Consider the following 11,186-nt stretch of genomic DNA (forward strand, 5'->3'; position numbering starts at 1 on the left):
TCACCTTGTCACTCTGTGGTCTCCTCATGCTGCTGCCAACTCCACACTAGGTCACCTTGCCACTCTGTGATATCCTGCTGCTGCCATCTCCACATTATGTCACCTTGCCACTCTGTGGTCTCCTCATGCATCTGCCAACTCCACACTATGCCACCTTGCCACTCTGTGGTATCCTCCTGATGATGGTGCTGCTGCTACTGCCATCTCCACATTATGTCATCTTGCTACTATGTGGTCTCCTGATGCTGCTGCTGCTACTGCCATCTCCACATTATGTCACCATGCCACTCTATGGTATCCTCCTGATGCTGCCAACACCACACTATGTCACCTTGCCACTCTGTGGTATCCTCCTGCTGCTGCTACTGCCATCTACATATTATGACATCTTGCCACTCTTTGGTCTCCTGATGCTGCTACTGCCATATCCACACTATGTCAACTTGCCACTCTGTGGTATCCTCCTGATGCTGTTACTGTCGTCACCTCCAGACTCGGTCATTGTGCCACTCTGTGGCCTCCTGATGCTGCCGCCACATTCAGACTCTGTCATTGTGCCATTCCGTGGCCTCCTCATGCTGCTTCCACCTCACCACTATGTCATTGGGCCACTCTGTGGACTTCTCATGCTGTTCCCACCGTCCCCACTTCATGACTGGGTAACTAATTAGCCTTTCAGCCTGGCTGACATAATGATTTATTTGATCTTTCTTCTGATCTGACAAAAGGAAGGAAAAATTAGACGCACAACGGATCCTGTCTGTGTAGCAGCTGTAAGGCCTGTATGGTCCCACCATAATTGGATTATGATTTGGTAGCCAAAAGCAGTAGTGGGTACAAAACACAAAAGACATGTAAATATTCCATTCGCGCATCATCTCTGTTTTACATCCACTCCAGTATTTTTTTTTGGGCATTAGCAATACTGATGGGTTATTGAGCAAATGCGTATGCTCCACAGACTGGATCCGTTTTTTTGGGGTTATTGTTCTGACGGATCAGAGGAAGGGCAAACTTAAAAACTTACTGCTGACACCCACTCCACTCCGTCCAGGGGGGAACCTACTTGTATAAGCATTTACTAGAACAGGTTCTGTAGACATCTATGTGGAATCAACTGGCAACGGTGTAAAAGGAGTGCGCTATTTCTTGACACTAACATCGACCTGTAAGGCTGAGTTAATACTTGAGTTATTTGGTCAGTGTTGGACCCGTGTCTGCCCAAATAAGTGAAGTGTGCAGTGATTCTAAGAGGGACGCATGTCATATGCTTGTCATACGGACTCACAGTATTGTTTCACTACCACAGCAGACTCCCTGTGCGTGTTACTGCAAGGCACAGTGTTTTACGCGTTATGCAGCAAATAAATTCGAATCGAAGCGAATTTTTCCAAAAAATGCTGCGAACCAACTGAATCGAATTTTAAAAAAATTCGCTCATCTCTAGAGGAGGCCACCGAGTGGCACAATAACAGGGTATGGAGATGGCAGCAGCAGCATCAGAAGAAGGCCACAAAGTGGCAAAATGACAGAGTCTGGAGTTGGCAGCATCAGGAGAAGGCCACCGAGTGACACAATTACACAGTCTGGACTTGGCAGCATCAGGAGAAGGCCACCTAGTGGCACAATGACAGAGTCTGTAGGTGGAAGCAGTATAAGAGGGCCACCGAGTGGCGCAATGACAGAGTCTGGAGGTGGCAGCAGCATCAGGAAAAGGCCACCGAGTGGCACAATGACACAGTCTGGAGTTGGCAGCATCAGAAGAAGGCCGAGTGGCACAATGACACAGTATACAGTTGGCAGCATCAGGAGAAGGCCACCAAGTGGCACAATGACACAGTCTGGAGTTGGCAGCATCAGGAGAAGGCCACCGAGTGGCAAAAATACAGAGTCTGGAGGTGGCGGCAGCATGAGGAGAAAACAGAGTGGCCCAATGACAGAGTGTGGACATGGCAGCAGCAGCATTAGGAGGAGGCCAAAGAGTGGCACAATGACTGAGTCTGGAGGTGGCGACAGCAGCAGCATCAGTAGGATACCACAGAGTGGCAAGGTGACATAGTGTGGAGATGGCAGCAGTAGCATCAGGATACCAGAGTGGCAAGGTGACAGTGTGGATATGGCAGCAGCATCAGGATACTACAGAGTGGCAAGGTGACATAGTGTGGATATGGCAGCAGCATCATGATACCACAGACTGGCAAGGTGACATAGTGTGGAGAAGGCAGCAGCAGCATCAGGAGACCACAGAGTGTGAAGGTGACATAGTGTGGAGATGGCAGCAGCAGCAGCTGCATAAGGAGACCACAAAGTGACCCGGTAAAAGAGTGGGGCGGTGGGTGGCAATACCAGTACCCGCTGACGAATGTGGGTGAGATAAAGAGCACTTGGCATCAGACGTGTGGCATCAGGCGGGTTGCAGCATCAGAGTAGTAGCTGAGGTAGGTAGCCAGAAGAAACCAGTCTCTTTTATCAAAGTGTTGGTGTGGAACCATGGATGATCTAGTCTGGTGCATCAGGAATTGGTGGTTGGAAATCCTGGCTGATCCACGCCTGATTCATCATGACAAAGGTCAGTCTCTCCACATTTTGGGTGGACAGGCGACTTCTCCTTGGGGTAACAATGGCCCCCTCCACAATAAAAACCCGCTCTTATGCCACACTACTGGCCGGACAGGACAGCTTTTCCAGGGCAAACTCTTCTAGTTGCGGCCACAAATCAAGTTTGGCTACCCAGTAGTCCAGTGGATCTTCAATGTTGGGTGGAAGGGTTCTGTCCAAGTATGCCACCACCTGCTGGTTAAGGTGCTGCTCCAGGTCTACCTGGTGCTGATAGTGATTAGTTTCTTCACTATGCGGGTGAAGAAAGCTACTCATCAGTGACTGTAGACTCAGGCTGCTGCTTATGGAGCTGGTACTGCTCCTGCCACCCCAGCAGCCATGGCAGTGGAACGTGAGCGCAGAGGGCCCGCCGGCCAGACCTGCAAGAGGATGGACGATGGCGCAGATAGGCAGCGGCCAACTGACTACATAGGATGTCTCTGTAGTAGTTCAGTTTGTCCTCCCTCTCAGTGGGTGTAAAAAAGTCCCCCATTTTGGACCGGTAGCGAGGGTCTAAGAAGGTGGAGAGCCAGAAGTCATCCCTCTGCTGAATGGTGACAATTCGGCTGTCACTACCCAAGTAAGTGAGCATGCATCATGTCATTTGTGCAAGTGACTCGGAGGGACTCCCTGCCTCCATCTCCACTGCATACTGCCACGGTGTGTCTGGGTCCTCTGTCTCATCTTCCTCATTGCCCTGTAGCTCCTCTGGCTGCTCCTGCTCCTCCTCTCCTGTCAGCTGAGTAGAAAAACCACCAATTTCGCTACACATTGCTCCAATGTCCCCCCCCCCCCTCCTCTTCCAGTTCAGCCCCCACAGGGCTCATGTGGCCATGAGATCTAGGCACCACGTCTCCTGTCCCCTGACCAGCCATTATTACCACCATCTGTTCCAGGACATGAAGCAGTGGAATGAAGTTGTTTATCCCGTAGTTTTGGCGACTGACAAATAACGTGGTGTCCTCAAAGGGCCTGAGCAAACGGCAGGTGTCATTCATGAGCTGTCAGTGGCTGACATCGAAGTTACACAGGGGAGTACAACTATCTGCTTGGATCATCAAGAACTCTTTGATGGCCTTTCTCTGTTCGTATAGTTGGTCCAACATAAGGAGGGTGGAATTCCAACGGGTGGAAACATCGCATATCAGCCTATGTTGTGGGATGCCGTTCTGCCGCTGCAGCTCAAGGAGGTTGTGCTTTGCAGTTTGAGTGGCTGAAGTGCATGCAAAGTTTCCTGCCGATTTTTAGGATGTGTTGCAGATGAGTGGAAGACTTCAGGATCCGCTTGACAACTAGATTGAACACGTGTGCCATGCAGGGCGCATGGCTCAGCCTTCCTTGACACAGCGCCGACACCATGTTCTTCCCGTTGTCGGTCAGCAGTTCCTCCCCTGTGTGATTCTGTTCGCCAAGGCAAACCAGGTGCAGAATAGAGTGACATCGCCGAGCCCTGCACATGTGGTATGCTGGAGGGGCACTGTGACTTATCCTCTACCATGTCCTCAGCCTTCACTGCAGGGACGAGGAGGCAGAGGCCGACATTGTCGCAGGACCAACAGCGTGACAATGTGGAGGCAGAAGCAGCGCGACCTGGCCAAGTTGCTGGTGTGGCTGTGCAGGAACCACATTCACCAAGTGGGCCGTAACATTAGTGACGTGCAGACACTACTCAATGATGATGAAGCTGATCGCACTTGGGAGCCGGGTGCAGAAGGGGCTTCATCATCATCAGTAGAAGATGGCGTCAGCTTACCCATGAGGCAGAGGCTGAGCCAGCAAGGTGGTAGCATGGTTTGGAGTCAGCAGGGTGGCAGCAGTGGGAGGTCGGGAGCCAATCTTGCCCAGGGTAGACCACCTGCTTCACAGCAGCCTACCTGCCAGGGAAGTAGTGGTGCAGGGTTTCATGGAAGCAGCGGTGGTAGCAGTCAGTTAGTGTGGACTGTTGGAGGGAAAATCACCTACTCGGCGGTGTGGCCGTTTTTTTGTTAAGCTGCCAGAGGAGGTTGACATGGCCATATGTATAATATGTGGGCACAAGGTGAAGCATGGCCAGGGTGCCAATGTTGGCACTGAGGCCCTGCATCAAAATATGCAGCGTCATCATAAAGTGGCTCTGATGTGGTGGTCCAGTCTGCCGCAGCAACTGCTGCATCACCCAGTGGCACGCACCCGGTTTCAAAGGAGACAGTGGCGATTTAGTCGGGGCTGGGGTTAGCGAGGAAAGTAGGGAGAAGACTGGGCATAACAATTCACTTTTGAAAAATAGAACTGCTGTTACAAACAAACATCAACCAAGGTGACCCAAAAATCTCGGATATTCACTTTACAGGTAATAGTAATTTAAAATGTATTTTCACAAATGCCAGAAGTCTAGCTAGCAAAATGGGGGAGCTGGAGGCTATGATACTAGAAGAACACATAGATGTAGTTGGTGTGGCTGAGATATGATTGGATTCTTCGCATGACTGGGCTGTAAATATTAAGGGTTTTACACTATTTAGGAAAGATAGGGTCAATAGAAAAGGAGGTGGTGTGTGCCTGTATGTGAGGAGTGATGTGAAGACAAGTGTGAAAGAGGCAACTGTGGGTGAGGATGGTGAGGATGTGCAAACCTTATGGGTGGAAGTTCAAAGGGATATAAACACTGAAAAAATAATACTTTGTGTAATCTATAAACCCCCTAATATCACAGAGGAGATAGAAACGCAACTGTATAACCAAATAGAGCGGGCTGCACTAGCTGGTACAGTGGTCATAATGGGAGATTATAACTTCCCAGACATTGACTGGGGACATGATTCTGCCTCAACAGCAAAGGGGAGAAGATTCCTTAACTTGCTGCAGGACCACTTTATGGGCCAGTTTGTAGAAGCTCCCACTAGGGGCAATGCTCTGTTGATATGGTAATCTCTAATGATGCAGAGCTTGTTGTAAATGTTACTCGCGGGGCAGGGATGTAATATTACCACTTTACAAAGCGTTGGTGTGGCCTCATCTGGAATATGCAGTTCAATTCTGGGCACCAGTCCATAGAAAGATTAAAATAATTGAATTTATTTATTCTTGAGAAGAGACGTTTAAGGGGGGACATGATTAACCTATACAAATATATAAATAGGCCATACAAAAAATATGGTGTAAAATGCGGTCAAAAGACAAGGGGGCATTGCCTCCGATTGGAGAGGAAAAAGTTCAGTCTCCGGAAGCGTCAAAGCTTCTTTACTGTAAGAACTGTGAAGCTGTGGAATAGACTTCCTCAGGACGTGGTCACAGCAGGAACGGTGGACAGTTTTAAGGGTTTAGATGAATTCTTAAAAATAAACAACATTAGTGCTTATGAAAACGTGTACAAATCTGAGTTTCAATTCCTTCTGGGATTCGCATCCCCACCTATGCCTTGTCTTTTTTCAACCGCATTAACTATGTAACTATGTAACTATATAATAAAAAAGTGTCCTTTTCCCAAAAAAAACAAAAAACTGCCATCTCTGGTGATCTTGCCTCACAAAAACTGTAATCCCAAGTGATCAAAAATTATTGGTACCCCAAAATGGTACCAATCAAACCGTCATCTCATCCCGCAAAAAATGAGACCCTACCTAAGACAATCGCCAGAAAAATAAAAAAAATATGGCTCTCAGAACATAGCAACACAAAAACAAGATTTTATGGTATTAAAAAATGCTTTCACTGTGTAAAACTTAAAAATAAAAATAGACACATTGGGTATTGCTGCATCCGTAACAACCGTGAATGCTGTAAAAATAAAATAAATAAAAACTATGCCAGAACAGTCATTTTTTTGTCACCTCGCCTTACAAAATGCATAATATCGAGTGATCAAAAGTCATATATACCCCAAAATGGTATCAATGAAAGCATCACCTCGTCCTGCAAAAAATGAACTCCCACATAAGGCCTCTTTCACACTTGCGTTGTCCGGATCCGTCGTGCACTCCATTTGCCGGAGGTGCCCGCCGGATCCGTAACAACGCAAGTGAACTGAAAGCATTTGAAGACGGATCCGTCTTCAAAATGCGTTCAGTGTTACTATGGCACCCAGGACGCTATTAAAGTCCTGGCTGCCATAGTAGTAGTGGGGAGCGGGGGAGCAGTATACTTACCGTCCGTGCGGCTCCCGGGGCGCTCCAGAATGACGTCAGAGCGCCCCATGCGCATGGATGACGTGATCCATGCGACACGTCATCCATGCACGTGGGGCGCCCTGACGTCACTCTAAAGCGCCCCGGGAGCCGCACGGACGGTAAGTATACTGCTCCCCACTACACTTTACCATGGCAAACAGGACTTTAGCGTCCTGGAAGCCATGGTAACCATTCAGAAAAAGCTAAACATCGGATCTGGTAATGCGCCGAAACGACGTTTAGCTTAAGGCCGGATCCGGATTAATGCCTTTCAATGGGCATTAATTTCGGATCTGGCCTTGCGGCAAGTGTTCAGGATTTTTGGCCGGAGCAAGAAGCGCAGCATGCTGCGGTATTCTCTCCGGCCAAAAAACATTCCGTTCCGGAACTGAAGGCATCCTGATGCATCCTGAACGGATTTCTCTCCATTCAGAATGCATTGGGATAATCCTGATCAGGATTCTTCCGGCATAGAGCCCCGACGACGGAACTCTATGCCGGAACCCAACAATGCAAGTGTGAAAGAGCCCTAAGACAATCACTCAAAAATAAAAACCAATGGCACCCATAAATCAATCCATCAAAATATGCGCTGCAAAAGCCATATGGTGCTCCTTCCTTTCTGAGTCCTGCCATGTGCCCCCACAGCAGTGTGTTGCCGTATTCAGGAGAAAATGGGTAACAAACTATGGGGTGCTTTTTCTCCTGTTACCCCTTGGGAAAATGAAAAATTTGGGGCTAAATCAACATTTTATTGGAAAAAATTAAACTTTTCATTTTCAGAGCCAAGTGATTCCAAATTCCGTAAAATTGGGTCAAAGTGCTCCGTACACCACTTAATATATTCTGTGAGGGGTGTAGTTTCCAAAATGGGGTCTCTTTTTAAGGGGTTTCCACTGTAGGGGTACGTCAGGGTCTCTTCAAATACAAAATGGTGCCCAAAAACCATTTTTAGCAAAATCTGCCTCCAAAAACCATATGGCCCTCCGTTCCTTCTGACCACTGCCATGTGCCCAAACAGCAGTTCACTACCACATATGGGGTATTTCTGTAAACTGCAGAATCAGAGTAATGTATATTGAGGTTTATTTTGCTGTTAACCCTTGCTGTCTTGCAAAAATTGATTAACAAAAAAATCTACCAAAAAAACAAAATTTTCCTTTAATTCTTGTGGAACACCTCAAGGGTTAACAAAGTTTGTAACGTATCAGTTTTGAATAATTTGAGGGGTATAGTTTTTAAAATACGGTAATTTATGGGTGTTTCCATTCTGTAAGCACCTCAAAATCACTTTATAACTGAATTGCTGCTTTAAAAAATGGTTTTGGAAATTTTGCTGAAAATGTAAAAAATTGCTTCAAAAATCCTAAGCCTTCTAATGTTCTAAAAAAATTTTTATGACATTTACAAAATGATGCCAACATAAAGTAGAAGTAGACATATGGAAAATGTAAAGTAATAACTATTTTGTGAGTTATCACTATCTGCCATAAAAGCAGAGAAATTCAGATTTAGAAAATAGTGAATTATTCCCAATTTTTTTTTATAAATAAAGGTGAAACATATTGAGTCAAATTTATCACTAACATGAAGTACAATGTGTCATGAGAAAACAATCTCAGAATGGCTGGAATAAGAAAAAGTTATTACCACATAATGACACATGTCAGATTTGCAAAAATCGGCCTGGGATTTAAGGTGAAAAGTGGCTCGGTACTGAAGGGGTTAAACCCTTAGTGACCATATTGGCTTTTTATTTTTCCGTCCATGTAGTCGGAACCATTTTGAGGTACACATAACTTTTTTATAATTTTTTAATAACTATTTTTGCGCATATTTTTGATCAAGAATATGTCGGGCTCATCTACCAGCGACAAGGTGGCTTCTATCAGAGAGGACCTACACTAACAGTCTTGCCTCTCAAAGCCCAAGTCTCAAAGTCCTTGTTTGCTTTTTCATTGCAGCCATGGTAGCATGCACCTGAACCCCTTTATATATAGTATACACACATACAATTGTATAGTCTTCAATATGTTAGATATGTTTGATGTAGGCACGCAAGTCACTGCAGCTGGCACTTAACCTATGTTGCAGCTAACCATAACCAAAGTCAACTAATGAAAAGTATTTTAAATGACATAGTTAACAATTGTCTGGCAAAAAAAAGCATAATTTGCTTTTTTATAATAACTTTCTTTTTTTGGCAAGACTGATATACCCAAGAGAGCATGAGAAGAGACAAGCAATTTGGGAAGGCAGGTGTGAACACTGGCACATCTGTAGTATTTTAATCATGCTCATTTACATGTCCTATTTCCCCTTTTTCGGTAAAATACTACACATGACCATCTATTTTCCTCTTTGGCTGCCACACAGAAATCGCTTTTACATGTGGCTGGAAAGCTGATGAGCAGCTGTTTTAACCGTCTTAAATGATGCCAACCACCGCCTCGGCAAGAAATATGGATGGGTCTGATTTTTTGGAAGAGAAATTGCATGAAATAAAGAGTGGGGGAAAGTATCTTATTAATATGCATCATGGTGCTTTCTTATCTGACAGGATACACACTATCTACACAGAACCAAATGCACATATTTTACATCGCTCTGATCTCAAATTAAAGCAGGCTCTTCAGTGTTCTGTGATCGGTGAATCCATTCATTGTATGTGAAGTGCTAGAAGACAAAATCAAGGACAAGAAATAGAAGGTAAATACAAAACGACAGCAGGGACACAGTACCATAGCAACATTGTTTGTATGGCTGAAAAAAGACATCCGACAAACCAGTTCAGCCTGTTATCCTGCAAAGTTGGTCCCAAGAAAGGCAAAACCCTATGAGGTAAATCCAATCTCCTTCTAGACTCCAATCAGGCAGTCAGAATACTCCCTGGATCAACAAACCTTCACCAGAAATCTAATAACTATAACCTGTAATATTGTTACATTCCAGAAATACATCCAGGTCACCATAATTACCTCCTCAGGCAGAGCGTTCCATAGTATCACTGCTCTTACAGTAAAGAATCCATGTAGAAACCTTCTTTCCTCTAGACTCAGAGGATGTCCCTTTGTCACAGTCCCGGGTATAAATAGATGATGGGAGAGATCTCTGTACTAACCCTTAATATATTTATACATAGTTATTACATCTCCCCTCAGGAGTCTTTTTTCTAAACTAAATAACTAATTTATTTGCCATTTATTACTTTAGTTGCCCTCCTCTGAACCCTCTCTAGCTCTGTTATATCTTTCTTATGCACAGGAGTCCAAAATAGTGCACAATACTCCATGTGCTGTCTGACTAATGATTTGTAAAGTGGCAAGCTTATGTTCTTGTCATGTGCATCCATGCCCCTTTTTATGGAAACCATAATCTCATTAGTCTTGGCAGTAGCTGCTTGAGACTGGTTGCTACAGTATATTTTACTGTCAACTAAAATTCTCTTCCATATCAGTCAGTGTCAGGCTAGTTTCACATCTGCTTTACAGGTCTTCAGCAGAGAAGAACCTGCTGGAGCTCTCTGGATACTGTATAGCTGGATGTTACTGCAATGCCCGCCGGCCCCATTAATTATAATGGTATCAAGCAGAAATTCGGCTGCTACCCGGCAAATATGCCGGGATTCCACCGGAAAAGAGATGCTACATGCAACATTTTTTGTCTCGCTGAATGATGGCATATTTGATTGGAAACGGTCAGATCTCCACCAGATCCTAATCTAGTCAAAGGGGCTAGCGGGCATTGCAATAACATTTGGCTATGCCAGATCCAGAGAGCTGCGGCAGGCTGATGTGAAAGAAGCCTAACCCAGTGTTTTACCATTTAGTATGTACTGGTGACTTGTATTTTCCCTTCCCATTTGCATAACCTTACATTTATTAGTGTTAAACTTCATCTGCCCAAGCTTCCAATCTATCCAGGTCCATCTGTAGCAGTATACTGTCCTCTTTTATGTTAATTACTTTACACAGTTAAGTATCGTCAGCAAAAAATTTGTATTTTACTGTGAAACCCCTCTACAAGATCATTAATAAAAAATATTGATGAGAATAGGGTCCAATACTGACCCCTGTGGTACCCCACTAGTGACAGTGACCCAATTTGAGTGTGTACTGTTAGGGTCCATTCACACGTCCGCAAGTGTTTTGTGGTCTGCAAATTGCAGATCCGCAAAACATGAACACTGGCCATGTGCGTTCCGCATTTTGCGGACCACACATGGCCGGCACTTTAATAGAAATGCCTTTTCTTGTCTGTGTCTGCGGACAAGAATAGAACATGTTCTATTTTTTGCGGAACAAAAGTGCAGATGCGGAACGGAAGTGCTGTCCGCATCTTTTCTGGCAACGTTGAAGAACGGATCCGGACCCATTTTGCGGACGTGTGAATGGACCCTTAATAACCACCCTCTGTTTTCTATTACTGAGCCAGTTACTTACA

The sequence above is a fragment of the Bufo bufo genome, chromosome 2, assembly GCF_905171765.1.
Source record: "Bufo bufo chromosome 2, aBufBuf1.1, whole genome shotgun sequence".
NCBI classification, from domain to species: Eukaryota; Metazoa; Chordata; class Amphibia; order Anura; family Bufonidae; genus Bufo; species Bufo bufo.